The sequence below is a fragment of the Panicum virgatum genome, chromosome 4K (assembly GCF_016808335.1).
Source record: "Panicum virgatum strain AP13 chromosome 4K, P.virgatum_v5, whole genome shotgun sequence".
NCBI lineage: Eukaryota > Viridiplantae > Streptophyta > Magnoliopsida > Poales > Poaceae > Panicum > Panicum virgatum.
In genome coordinates this window covers 26,477,763-26,501,989 of record NC_053139.1, presented here as the reverse complement: position 1 = coordinate 26,501,989, position 24,227 = coordinate 26,477,763, and the positions used below count along the sequence as shown (strand labels likewise).

Below are 24,227 nucleotides of genomic sequence, written 5' to 3'. Positions count from 1 at the left end.
AATTCTGTTCTATTTTCTCTCCCTCTGGACTGCCGCATGGAGGGCGAAAAAGGAGGTGAACCCAGGAATCCCAAATCCGACGCATCACACGCCCCATCTCTTCCGCCGCCGCCTCCCTGGCCGCGCTCCCTTGGTAGCGGAAGGTTAGGGGCGGCGTTCATCCCGGAGGACGCACATTGACTGTTCGACGAGTTGCTGCAGCAGCCCAGCCCCATCCTCGGTCGGGCGCTGAACGCGTTCCTCACCAAGCTCGCGTTCCGCCACCTGCAAAGACAGCCCTGCCCTTTCCATCATTCTCTCAAGCTGTCGAGAAGGGCCGGACTGGCGTCAAGCGCGTCCTGCGGGAGCATGCACCTCAACATCCGCGGATGTGACAGAGTCGGGCGGCGTGGGCATGGCTGCCTGGACGTCGCAGCATGTGCAGCCTACGCCGACATGGCTGCCCGGCCGGACCACATGGAGGCTCGGGCAACTGACTGTGCGGGCAAGACCACTAATGGGTGCGACGCCGGCAGGGGACGCACGTGCGGGGGCTTCCTCGAGGAGGATAGGGGAGGGGAGTAGTGATGCAGCAGCAGGGCCCATGGGGGGGGGGAGCTTCCTGCCGCCCTGTTGACGCAGCGGCAGGACGCGCTGGAGAGAAGCCCCGCCGGGCAAAGCATGCCACGGCTGGTCTGGAGGTTGAGGATGGCAAATCTTGCAGAAATCTCCCTCTCAAACTCTCTATTCCTATTACTGTTGAATGAGTCACGTACAAACTATAGTAAACCCCCTGTAAGAACATATGTACTCCGTATAACACTTTAACACAACTACTACCTTTTTCAATGTTCACCCTGACGTTTTTGGTATTTATACAGATTAAGCTATACTGCTATATATGTGCTATCATAATAATAGCGATATATAAAAAAAAAATCATGCCACACTATTTAATTATGCATCAAATGGACAAGGGCAAAAATGTCTTTATACCCTTCACTTAACACCATTAACCCTCTAAATTGACGGAAGTGTCAAGAAAGGAACTAAAATTAGATTTGGTGTCAAATAGGGAAGTTTGAAAAATTTTAGGCTAAAAAAGGAAGCAAGATTTTTATTAGGGCCAAGAAAGGAATTGTCTCAAAGATTAACGAGATACACAAGTAGACACATAACTACAGAAGTTGTGAGCACATCAGACAATCCAGTGAACACAACAACTTGGTGTGGACTATATATACCCTAATGCCAAGCCATTCCAGTTGAGTTGGAGCCATTGGAACCCATTCTAGTGTTGAGACACATTCTTCCTGAAGCTCCAAAATAGTGGAAGATTTTTTTTGCATCATTATCTATTTCTTTTACTGTATTTTTCTGAATAGGCTGTGAAAGGTTCATTGCCACAACTAGTTATGATAATTTCTATACTACCAGTTATGAATTTGCTACTTCTCCAAAACTGTCCTGCAAATTCAGCAGTACTAGCTGGTTATATGTAGCTGGTGGGCGGGGGCGTTGTTTATCAATGCACATCTTAACAATATATATCATAATAATGAAATTAAAAATATCAGGCATTCACACTTCATGAAATTGTTGATCAGGATACATAAACATATTATTAGCAGAATGTCATAATGATCCACGGAGGATTACAGTCACAACACTCAGTGCGAGAGAATTAACAAGACACCAGGAAAGTAGAACAACCAAGCATTAAGTACGGATAATGCAGAATCAAGTCGGATTCATTTACCATGACCAAATTGTGGAGTCTATGTCCTGATTAATTTCTTGGTCTCCATTGTTCCAGAATATCTCCGGGCACCATATGTCAGTTCACTACCGGAAATCGTCTGCTTGCCGTGTGTCTGAGTGTTTGTCATGTGCAAAATATTGGGCATACAGCAAAAAGACCCTTTGCCGTATGCCACGGGCGAAACACACAGCAACAAATAGGCACACGGCAAATGGAGCCTTTGCCGTGTGCCCAAGGATGAAGTACACGGCAAAGAACCAGGCACATGGCAAACGGAAAAGAAACCGTGTGCCTGACAGACAAGCACATGGCAAAGACGTGCACACGGCAAAGGGATCATCTTTGCTGTGTGCCTGATGTGAGGCACACGGCAAAGAGGCGTTCCAGTAATGGCCGTCCGCCGGATGTTAGCTTTGCCGTGTGCCCTTCGTTGGGCCCATGGCAAACTGACCAATTTGCCGTGTATCTGATCTGGGCACACGACAAAAAGGATGAAAAAAATTTGATTTTATGCTCTCAATTCTTTCTTCTAACCTTGTATAATGCGTGGTATTCCATGTTAATTTTTGGTATAATTCTCGGTCCATTTGCTATATTTAGTCATTTTATTTCATTAAACAGATTTTTTGCGATAATGTCAAATTTGAACTGCAGGTGCTTGCAATAATGGAATATACTAAATTGAAAAATGATATTCATGTTATTGAGTCCAATGTTAGGCTGTATACATGCAATGGAAGGAAATTTGAAACATCTTGCTCACGAAACATGGCCCCGAACGTGTGGCCGAATCGTTTTAAAATTCTATAAAAATCAAACAAAGACTGAAAATTATAAATTTTGTCCTAGTATCATGATTTCATATGTGAGGCTGTGGGAAAAAGTATAGAAGATTTTGAATAAATTGTCATGTACCCTCCTTACAAATCGAAGCATATCCGGAGAAGATCCGTAGAGTTTGAGAAAGAGTTGTTATAATTTCGAAGCAAAGTGACTGTCGAATTAGGGTTTGACCTCAAAACTTTTTGTATATGCAACACCCAACTTAGATTGCTTCATGCCAAAATTTGGTTATTTTTCGGACCAGTTCGATCATTTTTAATTTTTTTCATTTAAACAATATCATATTGGTATTCATTAAAATTGAGATATAACTGCATGAAATAATAGATTTTTTTATAGAATCATCAAACATGGATTGTCGAGTGACTTTGGCAAGGTATATAAGGTTCATTCAATCAAATTTAGTTAAACACGTTATGGAAACGATATATTTGATAGAAATTTAATTTGAACTTGAAACACATGAAATAATAGATGTTTTCGCATATAGTCCTCAAACATGAATTGTTGAGGCACTTTGGTAAGGTAAAGAACCTGACAAAATTATACAAATATGAATTAATGGAACAATTTGAATGAATCTTCAAAAGTTTGAAAAATGGTTTGCCGTGTGCCTGATCTGAGGCACACGGCAAACATGTTTTCCGTGTAGATCTGAGGCACACGGCACGGCAAACCTAGTCTTTGCCGTGTGCCTCAGATCTAGCACACGGCAAAGCAAGTCTACCTTAACCGGCCACTTCAACACACGACACACACGCACACCCACACACACACGCGAGCGCGAGGGCGACGACGGACGGCGGGTAGCACACTGCGGCGTGCGCGGGCGGCGCAAGGCGACGGTGAAGGTATAGTTTTCTCATTTTAGTTTCTTAGAATTTGTTTTCAAATGAGTGAAAAATAAATTAGGCGCCACGGCCAATTGCAGCCACTACTAAAGCCAATTAGGCATATATACAATACCATGATCATGATATAGTAAAAATTATTGATTACTCAATTAAGTTACAAAAGCTGAACCATTTCCATGCACCTACTTCTAATGTGGAAACATAGAAAGGACAGATGACTTAGGATGCGCAAGATCATGGTGGTTGCCACATTCAACTTGATCGCTGGTCACGCGGTTTCGGAGTGCCTCCTGCTAGTCTGCCTGCAAAGAATATGGCTAAGTTAGCTATGCAATCTACAGAAAAGTGGTAAAGCTAGGACAATGTACCGTGTAGATTCTGAAACTATGGCAAATAGTTGCACTCAGTAGATCATATTTGACACAAGAAAGATGTGAACTATATAATCTTAGCTATGCAACATACCTTAAATATGCCTTTTTTAGCTTTGAATGGAAAGATGTCATGATAGTGCTGAAAGTTTTAATGGTAAAAGTATTCTACTTGTACATACAAAAATCATAAATTAGATAAGTTTGTTTTCATGAACATTTGCACAGCTAGTTGAAACTTTTCATATCTTTTGTATATACAGATGTGCTATTTGTAGTAAACTACAATTCAATGCCTACAACACATTTATTGGGTGAGCCCACACAAAAATTACATTTCAAACAAGCAAGTAAAATCCCACAGCAAAGACTTACAAGATCACGCAGTTTGTTACAATACACCGTTTATTTCCCACTCCATCATATAGCCGAGTTCACAAATAAATGCAAGGCAGTCTGAAAAGAACTTGTTGTCATAGATATATATACTAAAAAGATCATGTGTGCTCATTTTTTTTGCTCGATCGAGTTCTTTGTTTTTCAGTGTGTGTGCTTGGCTATGCAAAGGCTCGATCGAGGATGGATGATCCTGCTTGGATGTACACGGGCTGAAAACGTGGGGGTGACTTTACCATGGACTGGATTAAGAACACCGAGGCTTTCTTGAATCAAGCATTTGCAAAGGGAGTCAAGACCACTTGGTGTCCATGCAGCAAATGTGTGAACACACGTTGGCAAACAAGGAAAGACATGACAGAACATCTTTGCAGATATGGATTTACGACAGTGTCGGATACTACGATTAGGGACACCCTAATCGGGGTACTCAGATCACTCTAAAACGCAAACACATGATTAAGGCAATTGGGCCCACGAAGGCCCACGGCCTCCTTCCGATCTGAAAGAAAGGAAATAACTCAAAGAAGCCTAGCATACGGCCCATTTGCCCCCTTCTCGGGCCCGCGGGACGATCTCCGCCTCGCTCGAGGGCTCCCGTCGAGACCCCTCGACTACGCCCCGCATCTCCGCCTCGCTCGAGGGTAGCGAACCTACCCTCGAGCGGGCAAATTATTTCTGCCCCGCTCGAGGGCAGCGAACCTACCCTCGAGCGGGCAAACCATCTCCGCCTCGCTCGAGGCCACCCCTCGGCATAAGGGACAAAGGGCCCTGCCGCTCACCCGCCCGTCGTACGAAAGCTTTAAGCGCCAAACACTCCTCCACAGTGCTCAGTACAGATGGCGTCAGACCGCCATTCCCCACAGTGGCTGTGACCGGAGTCCCATCCGTCAACTCCAGTCACTGCTCCGCCATCCCGGGCGCTGTGGCAGCACTGTGAGAAGTGCGACGCAGGACGAGACATACTTGGCACTACTCCCCGTACTATCCTGCCAACTCCGGCCGTCCGGACTCCACCTCATCACGCGTATGGCGCCGGAGCCACCTCCTGCTTAGGAAAGGGTCCGGCGACGCCACGTGGCCCTCCAAGAGGGACGCACAACATACGCAGCCGGAGTCCCGGACCTCCCCCCTCGAGGGGTCCGGGACCTCCACACAACCCTCAGACCTCCTTAGTGCGCACACCAGCACTTTATCCAGGGGGTCCGGGACCGCCGTGTTCCCCGCCACCGCTGGAGCACGCAGGACCCTGACCTGCAGGGCCCACGGAACGCCACATCCGGAGGACTAAACATCCTACAGCGACGACAATGCCGCCTGCTGGGGTTGGCAGGACGCCGGCGCGATCTCCGCAAGACCACGGACGACATCCAGGACGCCAGCCACGCCCGACACCATGCCCCACAGTGTACTTCCCACAATGTTCGACCACTGCACCCCCGCGATTCGGGGGAAGACGACGACTTTCACGTTCCCCTACTCATGTACACCGTCCCTCCTTGTCACTATAAAAGGAGGAGGCGGGCTTCCTTTAAAGGGGGACGTTCTGGACATCAGCAACCACGGTCATCCACATTCACGATACAGTGCCCTCCGGGTGCAAGATAATACAGTGCCCTCGCACACACCTTTGCTAGACGTACGACCCCATGGCCGGAACCAGGATAAACCCGTGCGTTACTGTGTTGCCTCTTGCATCAACATCTAGGATGAGGAAACACGCGACATTTACTAGTTGGGATCCGTACCCCCGGGTCAGGACACTGACAGTTGGCGCGCCAGGTAGGGGCATGCTGCGTGACATTTTCTCTCTTGTTCCCATTTGATCTCCAGGGATGGCGGGCAGATCCAACCCATACCCATGGGCATCTCGGATCCGCTCCCAGCGGGATTCGTGATCTGGTTCGGGAGTCTCGAGTTCAGAGCAACTGGCAACAGTTACCTCATGCAGCTCATCTCGTCCAGACGTAACCCCGTCACTCCGACTTCACCAGCCCATCGCAACAGGCGCTCGGGCTAGCATTCGCGACAAGCACGCGCGGAGCGGTGCCGTGCGTCACGCCCCAGCTCCCCCGCGTGGGTTGAGGCTGGCATGTCGCAGCTCAGTATCATGGCCAATGGGGCCACCACTTCGTCATCACATGCCTTGGCGCCATATGCACCAGCACCATCATCTACTGCAGCGCCAGTGCCTCCCAGGGGGGGTTCGGCCTTTCTGTCGCCTTTCCCCTTCGGGATGTGCAACGCTGCCACATACGCTTCTTCAATCAGCACTAGCTTCACCGAGGATCAGGATCTGCCGGGTCATCATCTTCTGTCGATCCGCAGCCTCATTGTGTCGTCTCCTGATGAATCCTACCCCGAAACGGTGAGCCCAATCGCCGACGACATCAATTTCTTAATGAACAACTTCACGGCCGAGGAGGCCGAGGACTACTCCGGGGTCCGCGACCCCGACGCATTCCACTCGTTCCAGCTTGCGACGGCTTATTGCCTCACCTGCTTTGAGGACTCCAGTGAGGGGGAGTACAATCCCACTCGGGAGTGTTTCATGGCCGACCTTGCGGACAAGCAAAACGACAACGCCCTGGGCGACGATGGGGACGGCGGGGTGGACGCGCAGGAGAACCAACCGGTGGTGCTGCCTGCAGCCCCTTCTTCTTCATCAAGCTCGGCGGCGCGGCAAGCACAGCTACCACAACTCAAAGAGCTTCAAGCTAAGCTCGACGAGCAACGCCGGCAGACACAGGAGCTGCGCACCGCACTCAAGTAGCAGCGCACCGCACATGGCGCACATGCCCAGGCGGCGGCGCGCGTTGCCCGGGAGCGCATCCTGGCCGACGACAACGTCGACAAACCTCCGGAACTGAAGACGGCCAGCGAGAAACTCGTCGCTGCGGCCTACCTACTCCAAGCCATGCCCGAGCCATCGATGCCTTCGGGTCACAACCTGCGCCGCGAGGCACAGGCGCTCATCGAGCAAGCTGCCGTGCAGCAAGCCGAGAGCTCAGCGTCTCGCATGCGCTCGAAGGCCCTGGAGCAGCCCGGTAGGACTGCTCGCCACGACCATGAGGCTTCTGTGCACGCTCCACCGGCAAAGAAGGGCAAGGCAGCCGTGACGCCCGGTGCGAAGGCACCCTCGGTGCACGATCGCATCGGAAGGCCTCCCGTGAGGGAAAGGCTCCACGACACACGCGGACACGCCGAAGACGGCGACGCCCGCTACGTCGGTGGCGGCAGAAAGTACACCCCTCGACGGGGTGGACGCTTCGACCCCGAGCACGACAGGGGTGAGTCACCGGAGCCTCCGGGCACCCGGGTGTTTAGCCGGGAGATTCGAACTGCTGCTTTTCCCCCACGTTTTCGACAACCCACCACCCTTGTCAAGTACTCGGGCGAGACCGATCCTGCAGTTTGACTCAACGATTACCGCCTACCGTGCCAGCTAGGCGGTGCGATGGAAGATGCAGTCATCATCCGCAACCTTCCTCTTCACCTTGCTGATGCCACACGAACGTGGCTCGAGCACTTGCCCGCGGACCAGATCCACAACTAGGCCGACTTAGTCAAGATCTTCGTGGGCAACTTCCAGGGCACATACGTGCGCCCTGGGAACTCTTGGGACCTCAAAGGGTGTCGCCAGAAGCCCAACGAGTCCCTGTGCAACTACGTGCGACGCTTCTCCAAGCAATGCACCGAGCTCCCCAGCGTCACCCACGTCGAGGTCATCAACGCCTTCCTCGAGGGTATGACATGCCAGAACCTGGTGCACGAGCTCGCGAGAAGCCGACCCGCCAACACCAACGAGTTGTTCGATGCCGCCACCAACTACGCCGCCGGCGAGGAGGCTGTTGGTGCCATCTTCGACAACAAGCCGAGCAAGCACAAGGACGATGCGCCCGCGGAGGGCAGCAATGTCAAGCCCAACACCCCCGCAAAGAAACAGAAGCGGGGGAGAAAGGGAAAGAAGCCGGTCCCACTGAACCAGTGGGCGTCAGGGTGGACAGAGGACTCCAAGGAGGCCTTAGCTGCCGTCCAGGACCGCAAAGGACCTCGAGGCCCCCTCGAGGCGGTGGTGGCCTATTCGATGATATGCTTAAGAAGCCATGTCCTTACCACAAGGGCTCAGTCAACCACACCCTCGAGCAATGCGAGATGCTCAAGAAGTACTACAACCGCGTCGCGCATCGCGACGAAGACAAGAAGAAGGATGCTGGCGACAAAGGTGAAGATGACGAGTTCCCCCCTGTGGAAAACGCTTTCTTCATCTTTGGAGGACCAACGACAAACATGACCTCTCGACAGCGCAAGCGTGAGCGCCGGGAAGTCTTCTCCATCACCAAGGCCACGCCATCCTACCTCGATTGGTCGAAGGAAACCATTTCCTTTGGCCGCGAGGGTCACCCCGACTACGTTCCGCATCCGGGATGATATCCACTCATTGTCGACCCCATCATCGGCAACACCCGCTTCTCCAAGGTGCTCATGGATGGAGGCAGCAGCCTAAACATCATGTACGCCCACACCTTAGAGCTCATGGGGATTGGATTCAACAAACTTGGCCCCAGCAAGTCGCCATTTCATGGTGTTGCGCCGGGGAAGCGAGTCCAACCCCTCGGCCAGATCGATCTGCCTGTCTGCTTCGGCACGGCAGCCAACTTCCGCAAGGAAGTACTCACCTTTGAGGTGGTGGGGTTTCGGGGATCCTGTCATGCCATTCTTGGCCGTCCTTATTACTCCAAGTTCATGGCCATCCCCAACTACACCTACCTCAAGCTGAAGATGCCGAGTCCGAAGGGCGTCATCACCGTCGGCTCTTCGTTCGAGCATGCCTACGAGTGCGACGTCAAGTGCATTGAGCACGCGGAGGCTCAAGCGGAGGACGAGGCCCTCGTAGCCACCCTCGACAAAATGGCAAGCGAGGCCTTGGACTCCACACCTCGGCACGCCGGGAGCTTCGAACCCACCGATGGTATCAAGAAGCTGCCCCTTGACCCGAGCCACCCCGACGACAAGGAGTTACAGATCAGCGCCAACCTCGACAGCAAATAGGAAGTGGTGCTCATCGACTTTCTCCGCGCCAACGCAGACATCTTTGCGTGGAGCCCCTCGGACATGCCTGGCATACCGAGGGAGGTCGCCGAGCACTCCCTTGATATCCGACCCAACTCCAAGCCGGTGAAGCAGCGCCTGCGATGCTTCGACGAGCTCAAGCGTCGGGCGATTGGCGAGGAGTTGCAGAAACTTCTGGCGGCCGGGTTCATCAAGGAGGTATTCCATCCCGAGTGGCTAGCTAATCCTGTATTAGTGAAGAAAAAGAACGGAAACTGGAGGATGTGTGTAGATTACACTAGTTTAAATAAAGCATGTCCGAAGGTTCCCTTTACTTTGCCACGTATTGATCAGATTATAGATTCTACTGCGGGGTGTGAACTTTTATCCTTTCTTGATGCTTACTCCGGTTACCACCAAATCAAGATGAAAGAGTCCGACCAGCTCGCGTCTTCTTTTATCACACCTTTCGGCATGTACTGCTACGTTATGATGCCCTTTGGCCTCAGAAACGCCGGAGCTACATATCAGCGGTGTATGCTCCACATTTTCGGGGACCATCTCGGGCGCAACATAGAGGCATATGTCGATGATATCATTGTAAAATCCAGGAAGGCGGACGACCTGGATGCCGATCTCAGGATCGCATTCGATTGCCTACTGGCCAAAGGGGTAAAGCTCAACCCAAGAAGTGCGTGTTCGGGGTAACTCGAGGCATGCTCTTGGGTTTCATTGTCTCCCAGCGGGGCATCGAACGCAACCCTGACAAAGTCTCGGCCATCACTCGGATGGGACCGATCCGAGACCGGAAGGGAGTACAGAGGGTCATGGGATGCCTAGCATCCCTCAACCGGTTCATCTCGCGTCTCGGCGAGAAAGACTTACCCCTGTATCGACTCTTGAGGAAAACCGAGCGCTTCACGTGGACCCCCGAAGCCCAAGAAGTCCTCGACAGGTTGAAGGTGCCGCTCACTCAAGCCCCCATTCTCACACCACCCACGGACGGCGAGCCCCTCTTTTTGTACGTAGCTGTGACGACCCAAGTGGTCAGCGCGGTGGTCGTTGTCGAAAGACAAGTGGAGGGCCATGCTCTGCCCGTCCAGCGGCCGGTGTACTACATTAGCGAGGTGTTGTCTGAAACTAAGACGTGCTATCCGTAGATTCAGAAGCTGCTCTACGCAGTGGTTTTGGCTCGACGCAAGCTGCGCCACTACTTCGAGGCCCATCCCATCACCGTGGTCTCGTCTTTCCCTTTGGGAGAGATAGTCCGCAACCGGAAAGCCGAGGGTAGAATTGCCAAATGGTCTGTGGAGCTGATGGGAGAAACTCTCACCTACGCCCCCCCGCAAAGCGATCAAGTCCCAAATCTTGGCTGACTTCGTGGCTGAGTGGACGGACACTCAGCTACCCCCACCGCAAATCCAGGCCGAATGCTGGACCATGTACTTCGACGGGTCGGTGATGAAAACCGGTGCCGGCGCTGGCCTCCTTTTCATCTCACCCCTTGGGGAACACATGCGGTACGTGATACGCTTGCATTTCCCTGCGTCTAATAATATGACAGAGTACGAGGCCCTCCTCAGTGGTCTCCGCATTGCCATCGAGCTCGGCGTCAAACGCCTCGACGTGCGCGGTGACTCTCAACTCGTCATCGACCAAGTAATGAAAGAGTCTAGCTGCCACGACCCAAAGATGGAGGCATACTGCAATGCAGTGCGCCGCCTCGAAGACAAGTTCGATGGCCTAGAACTCAATAATGTCCCGCGCAAGTATAACGAGGACGCCGACGAAGTAGCCAAGATTGCGTCGGGGCGGACCACCATCCCCCCGAACATCTTCGCTCGCGATATCACCAAGCCCCCCGTCGAATTCAAGCACCCAATGGAACTAGGCCCCGCTCCGCCCCCTCGAGGGACGGATCCACCGACGACTCCGCCGCAGTCCTTGTTTCTTCTGGCGCCGCCGGCGCCCCCTCGCCGTCATCCCACTGGTAGGTCGGCAGGGAACTCGCACCCGCTGCCGCCCCGGCGTCCCCCAGAAGGCGGCCCTCGGCGTCCGAGGCCTCCTCCTCCTCCTCGTCCGTGGACTCGAGCGTGGCAGGCCGCGGCTTCCCCTCCGCGCGAGCGATCTTGCACGCCTTGTCGTGCTTCGCCTTCCTCCTCCTCTTCCTCTCGGCCTTCGCCTCTGCCGCGTCCTTCCGCCTCTTCAACTTCTCTGCGTGCAGGCGGTTGATCTGGCGTTCTTCAGGGACCGGAGGCCTCGAGGGGTGGCACTTCAACCCCTGTGAAGCGCGACCGAGTTGAAGTCAGGGGCGAGGAAAGGGACTACGTAAGACACAACAAATTCGGAATCGAAACTCACCAGAGAAATGTACCCCGCCTCGGGGCGCATCTTGATCCTCCAAAGATCCTCGGGGTCATGGGGGAACTCCGCCACCGTGTACCTCGCTCTCCGGGCGGCGGTGTTGCGGGGAAGTAGCTCGACCGCCGTCCTCGAGCCCGAAGCCTGGCTCCCGGGGGTGAGCTTGTAAATCGGCAGGGCCCTCTCCACGAGAGGGATCACCCTCTGCCGGTGGAAGTTTGCGATGACGGCCGCCGCCGTCAACCCCTTCTTCGCTAGATGCGCCAGCGCGTCGGTGAGGACTTCGAGCTTGGCTTGTTGCGCTGGGGGCGACACCCCCCAGTCCCACTTCGGCGGTCGCTCCCGGAGAACTCTGTTGGTGAACGCCGGGAGCGCGCTGCTGTAGTTCCGAAGGTAGAACCACCCTCAGCTCCACCCGGTGTTGTTCGTCGTCATCTTGCTGGGGATGTAGAGGTTCTTCCGGGAGTGACGCACATGGAACGTCAGGCCACCAGCGCGCGCGAACCGCTTCGGTTGGCCCCGCGTGTTCTCGACGAAGAGTTCGCCGTGGAACAGATGGATCCAGAGATCCCAGTGCGCTTCTATCCCAAGGTACCCCTCGCAGATAGCGACAAAAACCACCGCCTGCGAGATGGAGTTGGGGCTGAAGTTGTGCAGCTCCGCTCCATAATACTCGCACAACGCCCTCATGAACTTGCAGACGGGGACGCCGAAGCCTCGCTCGTGAAGGCGCACGAAGCTCACAACGTAGCCCTGCGGGGGCTTCGGCTCGGTCTCCTCTGGCAGCGGGGAGATCCACGCCGGCGCCCCCGAATTGGTGTTCACCAGCAGCAGCTGGTCGGCGACCAGATGCTCCAGAACCGCCACGGTGGCGGAGGACCTCCCCCACGGCAAGGGCTCCTGGACATTCGACATCTCTTTGATTCGAGGGGGGTGTGGGAATGAAGGCTCCGGGATGGCTAAGGTGTGCTCTCACTCTCCTTCCTCTTCCTCCTTTCGCTCTTGGCGGCGCGCTCAGGATGCAGGGGAGGCGGAGAAGGCGAAGCGAGACAAAGGCAAATGGCTAGGTGAGCCCAAACAACCCCTTTCTCTTCGTTTTTATTCACCGCGACGGGCGGGTCCGCCGCCACAGCCCGAATCTACCGCATTGAATGCGGTAGATTTCGCTGTCGCTGACGGCTGGGCCCCACGACCGCAAAGTCTCCCACGCGCGCACACAGCAATAACTGCGGCACGGTAACCGGCAGGCGCAGCGCGACTGTTGTACTGTCCCATCCGTCAGCCGCCGCCCACGCCGCTTCGTCTGCCTGAGGCTGCTGCCTGGAAAGGCGCGCCCGCACCACACCGCACAAGTCGGGCCACGTCGCCCACAACCAGCGGAAGACCCGCGCGCGTGACCGGCGACCCCGCGCCATTCTCGAATCATGACGGAATATTCCTTCCGGGGTCTCTTTACCCTCCAAGGAACCGCATTCCGAGGCCTTACTGATCAGGGGTTCGAAGCCTGGCCCGTCGGGGGTTCGACAAGTGCCCCAAATCGCCAGAGTCAGGGACTGCATGGATGTGCCATACAAGCTACCCTCGAACGCGGAGTTCGAGACATCCTACGCAGTGTTCAAGGCCAGTCGAGGGTGCCTAGAAGGGGGATCCCATCGAGCCCTCGGACCCTATCGAACGGGTCTGAGCCCCAGCTAGCGAACCTTAGCAAGCGCTTTATGTGACGTGTCCATGGACCATGAGCCGACCCTTATCGAATGGGGCATGGACGTCCGCTTGAACTACCCACTAATAGCTCACCGAAGCAGCCATAGCTCGCGGCCCGGGCATGGGTAGCATGGTGCGCTTCACCCCTCCTCCCTGAGGAAGGGCGACGAGGGTCGTAATCGAAGTCGAGGGTTCCCCTGAACGCTGTCACACAGGCCTTGGCTCGGGGGCTCCTCGCACACCATGGTTCAGACCGCACCATCGAATAAGTCGACGAGCGTCAATTGCGAAGCTCCACGTGCATAACCAAATCCCCCGCTATTAACGCGCGCTCTCCTGATGGTTAAGCTGAACGCCGGGTCGCTGTACCAGCACGGAGAATGCCGAGGGCAGCTAAAAGAGTGTCGTTGCCGGCTGAAAAAGACGCTAGACGGCCACCCCAGTGAAGCAACCCAGTGAGGCAACGTTTATAGCCCTTGGACGAGCACAAGCTCTCCTCCAAGGCCTCGGGGGCTACACCCGCGGGTGCGCTGATGCGCCCCCACGAAGGAAACTTCACACATATTCAAGGGCTGTAACCCTCTGTATACCCCTATACCCTCATTCAGCCTTCCCGTAAAGGAGAAAGGACTTTATTGCTCAATGTAAATAAAGATTACAAAGGGTTACCGGCGCGAAGCCGTCGAAAAATACAAACATGTTGCCACCTGCGTGGCAATTTTCCCTGACTTGGGGAGGAGCAAGCGGCGAAGAAAGGCACTGAGCCCCTGGCTGACACGATGGCCAGGCTGCTAGGGATGCGAGGAACAGCCCCCAGACCTCACGGGTCCAGCGGGATGCTCTCCTCACAAGCTTTCTTCTAGCATCGCCTCCACCGAAGACTATGCGGGGGGTCGAGCTGGCGGACAGCACCCTCCACGTCGTCTCCCCGAGAGCAACCTTGTTGCTGGGGGAAACGATGCGAAGAACAGCCACCAGACCTGGCACCAGCGCCATGGTCAGGCATCTCCATCCCCCTTCAGGCTAGGGGACATCGCAGGAGCAGGACCCCACGGGCCCAATGCTCTTCTGCTGATCCCACTGAAGCTGAGGGATGGTGCGCACACCCTCTCCGGTCTTCCCCCGCAGCTCGCAAACATTCTTCTAGCACCAAAGCCTAAAAAAGCCAGACCACCCTATCTGGGGGCCGGTCACGAAAGGCAAAGGAAAACATTAAAACTTAGGCGATGCTGGGAGAAAGAGCAGGGAAGTTGGAAAGGAAAAGGGAACCCCACGACCCCTATTTATGGCTACGTCAGGGCGCCAAGCTTCAAGCTTGTCGAAGGACAAGGGCTTGGACCACCCGTGACGGTGCAACACTCCACGAGCAAAGGGTGCCCTCAGTTACCATGCCGAGACACGACCGAACGAAATAAAGCGGAGCTGTGCCCCTGGACGCTAAGCGGCGCAACATCGGCTCAGGCCGACCGCCCTCGAACGGCGCACCGCAAAGCAACCAGGGAAGCCGGGGCCAAGGCCCTGAGCGCAGGACAGCGCGACGAAAGCGCCAGCTGCCGAGCAGCAGGCGCCATCGTCGCCCTAGCCCGCCCTCAGCGCGCGGATACGTCTTGTCCCCGAAACAAACAAACAAAGAGGCGCGCGCCTCGAAGTACACCCCCCGTGGGCGCAATACCCCGACCGACGAGTTGTCACATCCGCCGGGCTGGCGCTTAGGCGCGCCTGGCGGGTGCACGACATTGACCGATCACGTCAAGGGAGAAATTGCCAAATTACCCTTTTGCCCGAATCCCTTGATTCGACCAAAGCCTCGGGGGCTACTGTCGGATACCATGATTAGGGACACCCTAATCGGGGTACTCAGATCACTCTAAAACGTAAACACATTATTAAGGCAATCGGGCCCACGAAGGCCCACGGCCTCCTTCTGATCTGAAAGAAAGGAAAGAACTTAAAGAAGCCTAGCATACGGCCCATTCGCCCCCTTCTCGGGCCTGCGGGACGATCTCCGCCTCGCTCGAGGGCTCCCGTCGAGACCCCTCGACAACGCCTCGCATCTCCGCCTCGCTTGAGGGCAGCAAACCTACCCTCGAGCAGGCAAACCATCTCCGCCTCACTCGAGGCCACCCCTCGGCATAAGGGACAACGGAGGCTTTAAGCGCCAACCACTCCTCCACAGTGCTCAGGACAGACGGCATCAGACCGCCATTCCCCACAGTGGCTGTGACCGGAGTCCCATCCATCAACTCCGGTCACTGCTCCGCCATCCCTGGTGCTGTGGCAGCAATGTGAGAACTGCGACGCAGGACGAGACGTGCTCGGCACTGCTCCCCGTACTATCCTGCCAACTCCGGCCGTCCGGACTCCACCTCATCACGCGTATGGCGCCGGACCCACCTCCTGCTTAGGAAAGGGTCCGGCGACGCCACATGCCCCTCTAAGAGGGATGCACAGCATACGCAGCCGGAGTCCCGGACCTCCCCCCCTCGAGGGGTCCGGGACCTCCACGCAACCATCGGACCTCCTTAGTGCGCACACCAGCACTTTATCCAGGGGGGTCCAGGACCGCCGCGTGCCCCGCCACCGCTGGAGCACGCAGGACCCTGACCTGCAGGGCCCGCGGAACGCCACATCCGGAGGACTGAACATCCTACACTGACGATAATGCCGCCTGCTGGGGTTGATAGGACGTGGGCGCGATCTCCGCAAGACCACAGACGACATCCAGGACGACAGCCACGCCCGACGCCATGCCCCACAGTGTACTTCCCACAGTGTTCGACCACTGCACCCCCGTGATTCGGGGGAAGACGACGACTTTCACGTTACCCTACTCATGTACACCGTCCCTCCTTGTGACTATAAAAGGAGGAGGCGGGCTTCCTTTAAAGGGGGACGTTCTGGACATCAGCAACCACGGTCATCCACATTCGCGATCATCGTCACCTCTCAGCACCACTGAGCTCTCACCTCAACCGACTCCTCTTCTAGCAGAGACTTGGGAGCCTCCCTCCCTCTCTCGCCTCGCTTGTACCCCCTACTACAAGCACTCTAGGTGCAAGATAATACAGTGCCCTCACACACCCCTTTGCTAGACGTACGGTCCCATGGTCGGAACCAGGATAAACCCGTGCGTTACTGTGTTGCCTCTTGCATCAACATTTGGGATGAGGAAACACGTGGCATTAACTAGTTGGGATCCGGACCCCCGGGTCAGGACACCGACAGACAAACTATACCAGTGGACATTTCATGGTGAAGTCAATCGTACGAGAGATGAGGTCGTGAGACAACGCATCGAGGATCTAGATTCTGATGCCGGGGTAGCAGACTTGTTAGATGACTTCCATGAAGCATACTTTGATGAAGGACGTAGGGAGGATGAGCCAGAGCCAAGCGCGAAACAGTATACGACATGTTGGGTGCAGCACAACAACCCCTTCATGGGCATACTAAGGTTACACAACAGGATGCCATTGCGCGCCTAATGGCCGTGAAATCCCAATTTGCCATGAGTTGAGAGGCTTTCGATATTATGTTGACAGTTTTTGGCAGTCTGCTTCCGGACAGTCACATCTTGTCAAAGAACATGTATGAGGCAAAGAAATTCCTTGGTGCACTTAAGATGCCATATGAGCCGATACATGCTTGTCCCAATGGATGCATCATATTTAGTAAAGAACATACGGAAGCAAAGTATTATCCAGATTGTTCATCCTCTAGGTACATGGAGGTAGACTCTGGTGATGATCAGAAGAGGCAGCTCACGGTCCCTGTGAAAATCCTACGGTACCTTCTGCCCATACCTAGGATCCAACGATTGTTCACGACCGAGGAATCCGCGAAACAAATGACATGGCACAAAAATGGAACCCGATACAATCTTGATAAGCTTGTACATCCATCCGATGCTCAATCATGGAAGCATTTTGGTGCGATTCATCTTGAGAAATCTGCAGAGGCTCATAATGTACGTGTTGCTCTGGCTACAGATGGCTTCAATCCTTATGGAATGTCGGCTGCCTCGTATACTTGTTGGCCCATGTTCGTTATCCCCCTCAATCTCCCCCCCCCCGGCGTTATGTTTCAACGACAGAACATATTCTTGTCATTGATAATTTCTGAACACCCGGGGAATAATATGAGTGTGTATATGGAGCCTCTAGTTGATGATTTTTTTCTCAGCTTGGGATGATGGGATTTTGACATACGATCGAGCTACAAAAATAAACTTCAGAATATATGTTTGGTACCACTACTCCCTACATGACATGCCTGCGTATGGGATATTCTATGGCTGGTGTGTCCACGGGAAGTTTCCTTGCCCAATATGCAAGGTAGCTCTAAGGTTCTTTTGGTTAAAGAAGGGTGGCAAATATTTTTCGTTCGACAAACATCGACAATTCCTTCTTCTTGACCATCCATGCAGACGAGATAAGAAGAACTTTACGAGAAATGTCGAAGTTAATGACCCTCCACAGCACATGATGATAGGTGCCAAGGTTCGTGCTCAGTTAGACGGTTTCGTGATCAACAAAGGTGGTGGTGCTAAGTTTGTGAGATATTGTGAGCAACATATGTGGGTGCAAAAGTGTGGCTTGTGGAGGCTCCCCTATATGCAAGACCTTCTTCTACCACATAACGTTGACATGATGCACACCGAAAAGAATGTCGGCGAGGTAGTTTGGGGTTCAGTCATGGACATTCCAGATAAGTCAAAGGACAATGTGAAGGCTAGAGTGGATCAAGAAATGTTATGCAATAGACTGAAGCTAAACATGACGCCTCCCAAAGAGGGCAAGCGATGGAAAAGGCCTAAGGCTGATTTCTGCCTCACCTCTGCCCGAAGGAGGGAAGTACTAGTGTGGTTCCAAGGCTTAATGTTCCCTAATGGGTAAGCAACGAATTTGAGGAGGGGAGTGAACTTGGCTACTATGCGAATCAACGGGCTCAAGAGTCATGACTACCACATATTGATGGAGCGGCTTCTTCCGGTGATGGTTCGAGGCTATGTCCCTGATCATATCTGGCAAGTGCTGGCAGAGTTGAGTTTTTTCTTCCGCCAGCTTTGTGCTAAGGAGTTATCTCTCGCAGTCATTGAAGAAATGGAAAGAATGGCGCCTGTGTTGCTCTGTAAGTTGGAGAAGACATTTACATCCGGCTTGTTGGTGCTATTCAATGGAGAGATGTCAAAAGGTTCTTCGAACTAGATGTAAAAATAAATGCAAAATTGAACCTTCTATTGCAGAGGCATACATTCTCGAGGAGCTGTCAAACTTCACATCTAAATACTATGCTGACAACCTTCCTAGCGTGCATAATCCACCCCCTCGTTACAATGCTGGGGACAATGAATCGAATCTCAGTCTTTTTCAAGGGCAACTGGGAAGTGCAAGTGGTGTGACCATCAAGACCTTGCAACTTCAAGAGTGGCGCACTATCATGCTATATGTGTTAACCAACCTTTCTGAAGTCCAACCGTACATATAGTAAATTCTCAACAAACATTTAGTATTCGAATACTTACTCTTCTTCATCCAACCCCATTGTTCCTCTTTGATACAGGGAATTTCATGTGAAATTCTGGCATTTATCAAGAGCACCTACCCTACAGGAAGTTGAGACCATTCTTAGACAAGGTGCGGGCAATGGAAGTCCTGATTTCATTTCTTGGTTCCAAAAGAAGGTAATATCAAATTTAGATCGTTCGTAGTATTTGCTCGTATGCGCGGATAATATGACGAACTATCCTGGTTGAACTTGAACTTGTAGGCCGAAAAAGATACATCTATGAGTGCTGAGTTGCAACATGTTGCCAATGGCTTCGCCTATAGGGTCAAGTCATTTGCCTCTTATGACGTGAATGGATATCGCTTTCACACAACAAGGCACGAGCAGAGTCGGCCCAATTGAAGAACCACAAATACCGGAGTTTTTACCCCAGGAGACGATGTGATCGAGTACTATGGAAGAATCAAAGAAATATACAAACTCACGTTTCATGGTTCCAAAACTCCGAAACCAATCATATTCAAATGTCATTGTTTTGATCCTCAAGCTGTGATACGAACTCTGAATCTTGGTCTAGTCAAAATTCAACAGTCGTCGGTGTACGCAGGAGATGATGTCTATATTGTGGCTCAACAGGCCACACAAGTCTACTATCTCTCATACCCATGCCAAATCGATGACCGCCTCAAAGGTTGGGATGTCGTGTACAAGGTATCGCCACACGGTAAACTACTTGTCCCAAACAACGATGACTACAACTGTAACACCCTAATTTAAATTTCAGCATTTATTAATAAATTAAATTGGCTTTATTTAATTTTCTAAGGTTTATAGTGTTTAGTTGGCATTTAATCTAATTTTTGTTCCTTAATTAATTAAAATTTATCATAGATTTAAATTTTTTTTTTGTTGCATTCATGCTGGTGCATAATTTTATTTGAGTGTGGTTTGAATTCAAATTAAAATTTGAATTCAAACTATGTTTGAATTAGATTTAGAAAGGAGAGAAATAGAATTTAGAAAGGAAAAACCAAACCCAACCGGACTCAAACCCAGCCCAGCAAACCCAACTGCCCAAGCCCACTTCCCCCTCTCCCTTCCCGCACGGCCCACACTTCGGCCCAGTCCCGCGCCGCGCGGCCCAGCGCCCCGCTCACCTCTCCCCGTCACGCCTGGCCCCGCCTGCCAGCGCCTCCCCGCACTCGTCCCGCGCAGCGCCGCACGCGCGCCCCCCCTCAGCCGCTGCGTCCCGGGCCCACCCATCAGCGGCTCCCTCTCCCCCTTTCCTTCCTCCCCGCCGCGAAACAGAGCCCCCGAGATCCCCGGCGAGCTCGCCGGGATCATTATCCCGCTGCGCCCCGCCGAGATCCCCGGATCCCCCCTATAACTGGGCCCTGCGACCTTCTCTTCCCCATCCTCGCCCCACAACTCCACGCCCGAACCACCAGCGCCGCCGCATCCCTCCGCCAGGACCGCCGCCGCCGGTAAGCGAGCTCGCCACCGCTTTTCTCGCCGCCAGTGGCCCCGGAGCCCCCCTGACCCCCTAGATCACTTCGCAGCGCCTCCACTCGACGATCCGTACGGCCCAGGAGCTCGGAGGAGCCCAGCACCGCCCGGACCGCAAGACCCGCCCCACCGCCGCCGCACGACCACGGCGGCGTCCACCCTGCGCGGCGTCTCCGGCCACCAGAAGCCCCGGTGAGAACCCACAGCCCTCCCCGTTCCTTTTGGCGTTAGAGTTCGTGGTCCGTAGCTCTTGGCGTCGCCTAGAACGCTCGAGCCGGCGAACTCCGCCGCGTCCGCCCGCCATCGCCGCCGCTCACAGCGTCCCGCGCCCCAATCCTCTCCCCAGAGTGCCCCAGTGACTTACGCGTGCCACGGACAAGCTCCCGAGCCAAGCCGCAGCCCAAAATGAGCCCAGGAGCGCCGCCTTGGCCTTCTCCGGGCACGCGCCGCCGCGGAGCAGAGGCGCTCCGGCGACTCAGCGCCGCCGGTGAGCCCCAATCGCCTAAGAGCCGTCCGATCCGAAGCCTAGGGCCCAGATTAGATCGTGGGCTACCCTGATCTGATCCATCAGATCCAGATCCAACGGCCGAGGATCGCGCGTACCGGTTCGCCCCGCACTTTTGCTAAAGAACCCCTGAAGTTTTCTACAATCAACCCGCGCTCCATAGCCTTTGAAAAATAATTACAGTTTAGTCCCGTTTTTAGCACAAAACCCCCTGAGCTTCTTTAAAATGGAACCCGCAGTCCAGCCCTGACCTTTTTGCGCGCTAGACCCTGGAACTAATGTTTATTTATGTTTTAGCCCTCGGTTTTAGCAGAAAACCCCCTGGAACTTCAGTTTTCTTACAAATAAGCCCCTGGAACTTGTTTTTAGCCTAGAAAATGCGTTTTAGCTCCGTTTTTAGCGTTCTTTATATCCACGCGATCGTTGTAACGCGTAGAATAGTTTTAGCTTAGTTTTTCTTGCTGTTTTCATGTATTGTTGTACTGTTTCTTAGTTTTTGTTAGTGTTTGCTTGTATGCTTATTTTCGTGCATCGTTTTGGCCATGTGTTCGTGAGTAGACGTTGATCCATCTGAGGAGCCCCAGTACCAGTACCAGGAGCAGCCTTCTTCCGAGCAGTTCGAGCAGCAGCAGGAGCAGTACGAGGAAGGCAAGTATAACATGAACAACCTATCACCTTTAAATACAATTTCATACTGCATTTTAATACTGTATGCCTATAAGGACTGTCCTAGCCACTTTATATCCTTTATATATACCTTTGGGTTGCATTTTGGTTAGTTGTGCTAGGTTGCTGCGCTATAACACACTCTGGTCCTTTTTAATTAAATTGATTAAGGGTATACTTGAATTTAATTCTGAGAGTGGCACTCTGTGTGGCTTGAGTGGCTCACTTCTCGTTAAAACTGGTTTTGTTAGAAACATGGTTTAGGGGGCCAGCACGGTGCTTAGTGCTTGGTTGGCCACTCTCCATAAGGACCGGTTCATAGAGCGACAACCTGGGACAACAGCGCTACCACAAGGCTAGAATGGGATAGACTTGGCGTAATAATTAGATCTTTTTGGTTTGGAGTAACTTACCTGCGGGGCAAGAGTAGTAAGCTTCAATGGTCCCTGCTCCTCCGGCTGGTCTGTGCTTGGTTTGCGTACCTGTGCTTGTACCCCCGTGAGGTGGGCCCCATCGTCGCCGACCTAACTCTCGCGGTTACGCCTTACCAACGAGATTCTTTTTAAAGGCCTCGTAGTGAGTCGCTGGCCATCTCACCTAAGGAAGTGTGATGAACAACTGGCGTAGCTCACGACTTGTGGGTAAAGATGTGCAACCTCTGCAGAGTGTAAAACTGGTATACTAGCCGTGCTCACGGTTATGAGCGGCCCAGATCCTCCTTTTGATTAGTGAAGTTATCTCCTTCCGACGAGGGAGGTGCTTCTCGGGGTTTACCTTGGTGGCTTGGTCTTGGTTTGGTTCTCAGTAGTAGTATGATTAATTCTGATTAATTACTATGTAACTGGGTTAATGGTAATTCATCAACTCGTAGTAAATAGTTTTAATAAAATTTTGCCAACACTTAAAAGCTAATGCAGTTGAGTCAGCCAACCTTAGAGCCTCATAGTTTGTGTTATACTTGTTGAGTACAAGTTGTGTACTCACTCTTGCCTCTTCTCTACTTTTTCCTCTTGGCTACGCTACTGCTGCTCAGTTCCTGCCGACACGAGGGAGTTCGTCCAGCGCTACCAGGACTACGAGGACTTCTAGGTGCTTCGTCTCCCAGTCGACGTCCCTGTGGCGCCCTGCTTCAGCTTCGGAGAGCTTTATCGTATTTTGTACTTCGCTTCCGCTGTATCAGACATTTTGTCATTATTGTAATAAATAACATTCGTAATCGCTTTATTATATCTTTTTACGTGATATGTGCTATGATATACTGTTCATTCTGTTGTATATACGTGTGACTTGATCCTGGCACGTATATGATTGCTCGGTTTATGTTCTTTTATAAACCGGGTGTTACAGAGTGGTATCAGAGCCATATCGACTGTAGGACGAAGCCTAGATAGAACTGGTCGAGTTTTAGGACTTCTTCTCACCAATCCTTGTCTCCTGAAACTATTTTACTATTATACCCCTTGACTTCTTTGACTTTTTACCCTTCTTGCTTTAATTTCTCTCTCTGAAGAATAGTTTCGTAGATTTTGGCCTGAATCAGTCATCTGACCACCATGAGCATAGCTAGGTGACCTTTTTAATAATAATACGATAGCACGTTCTGCGACGCGTTGTGTTAGTCGAGTCTTTTGCTAAACTCGGCTAAATCGTGAAAATTGTCTGCTTGTTATTATGCTACATGTTTGATTTGGATTTTTGAATGATTGCATAGCTTAGTAGCTTAAATTTGTTTAAAGAAAATCACTCAGATGTTAAAGTTAACTAATTAATAAAATGAGTTAGATCGTTGGGGGTAAAACAGTCAACTCTATCCTGTCTACTTTATCATGGCTGAGTCTTTTTCCGCAAAGAGTTATCATATCCATCTGAGTTTATTCCTGCAATATCCTTACTCGTGAAATCTTTTGTTCAAATCAGATGGTGAACACCAGGAGCACCGGTTCAGGTTCTGGCCAGCAGCAGGGTCAGAACAACCAGGGTACTGGGATCCCGATGCCTCCGCCCTTGACTCCGGAGCAGTACTTCCAGCTCCAGATGCAGATGATGGCTACCCTGAACAACACCGTTCAGGCTCTCCAGCACGCTCACACTCAGCCTCCGCCTCCTCCACCGCCGCAGCCTCGCGACAGGCGTGCTGAGTTCCTGAGGGGTCACCCGCCGACGTTCTCTCACACGTCCGACCCTCTCCAGGCTGACGACTGGCTCCGTGCAGTGGAGCATCAGCTGGACATCGCCCAGTGCGATGATCGTGAGCGCGTCTTGTACGCAGCAGGACAGCTGCGAGGGGCAGCTCTGGACTGGTGGGAGTCCCACCCGGTCCATGACCGCGAGTCTCTCACTTGGCTCCAGTTCAGGGAGCGCTTCCGCAGCCACAACGTCCCCGCGGGCGTTATGAAGATGAAGCAGAAGGAGTTCCTTGCACTGAAGCAGGTAATCTTAAATATAATCATTCAGCGTTTTCTTTTGAGCTTATGCCCCTTGTTCTATCCTTATGAATCTTGAGTTAATCTTCCGATATCTATCTGTCTTTGTGAATTCAGGGGACTATGTCGGTCACGGAGTATCGTGATCGCTTTCTTCAGCTGGCACGCTACGCCCCTGCCGAGGTTGCGGATGACCGCAAGAAGCAGGAGCACTTCATGGAGGGTCTTGAGGACTACCTCCAGTACGCGCTGCTCAACCTCCGCTTCGACGACTTCAACCATCTGGTTGACAGTGCG

General features: G+C 52.8%; 1 protein-coding gene across 1 annotated transcript in view; it reads right to left on the bottom strand.

Moving 5' to 3' along the window:
* Positions 1-3,461: 3,461 nt before the first annotated feature.
* Positions 3,462-24,227, bottom strand: part of LOC120703559 (myb-related protein MYBAS1-like) — a 35,023-nt gene continuing 14,257 nt past the window's right edge. The window contains exon 2 of the transcript XR_005687077.1: positions 3,462-3,740. The gene's annotated coding sequence lies outside the window, so the exon portion shown is untranslated. The remainder of the gene's footprint in view (positions 3,741-24,227) is intronic.